The 715-nt window shown below is 39.6% G+C and overlaps 1 pseudogene; it reads left to right on the top strand.

The window, feature by feature from the left end:
• LOC107704366 (zinc finger protein 410-like) overlaps positions 1-715 on the top strand; it is an 11818-nt pseudogene that overhangs the window by 9424 nt on the left and 1679 nt on the right.

The raw sequence follows: 715 nt of genomic DNA on the forward strand, positions 1-715 counted from the left end.
AAAAATGAGAATCGATTAATATCGAGATATCGATATTTTTTACCCATAATAGTACGATTTTTTCAAACGATTCTTGTTGCCAATAATGAGTTCTAAGTACTGATTCATATGATTCAAATTCTGTTTTTCAGGTGAAAAGCCCTTCCTGTGTGATGCTGACGGCTGCGGCCGATCTTTCGCAGAATATTCCAGTCTGCGCAAACACATGCTCGTACACTCGGGTGAGGTCACGTGACTTGTGCTTATCTGAATTACTGACTGTATAACGCCTCATCTCTGATGTGTATCGCATCCTCTCTATACACTGGCTTTTTATGAATTGATACACACAATAATGTGCTTGAGATCTGTTTACTGTTTGATAAATGTATGTGACCGTGTTGTGGTGTGCTGGTGCTCAGGTGAGAAGCCGCATGTGTGCTCCATCTGCGGGAAGACGTTCTCTCAGAGCGGCAGCAGAAACGTCCACATGAAGAAGAGACACAGCGATGAGACGCAGCCGCCTGACAGCAGAGACACGGGTAACGCATTAATAACACTGCTGCAATGACAGCGACTCGTTCTCTTAGCGTGTCACTTTCATCTTAGTTAATTAGTTCAGTTTAGCTTGTAACTTTTTAGTAATTGTGTTGTGTGCTTTTGTCATTTCTATTAGCTTTTTTTTCAATAATTAAAAATGTGTGTGTGTATATATATATATATATATATATATAAT

The sequence above is a fragment of the Sinocyclocheilus anshuiensis genome, unplaced genomic scaffold (genome assembly GCF_001515605.1).
Source record: "Sinocyclocheilus anshuiensis isolate Anshui unplaced genomic scaffold, SAMN03320099.WGS_v1.1 scaffold1115, whole genome shotgun sequence".
NCBI lineage: Eukaryota > Metazoa > Chordata > Actinopteri > Cypriniformes > Cyprinidae > Sinocyclocheilus > Sinocyclocheilus anshuiensis.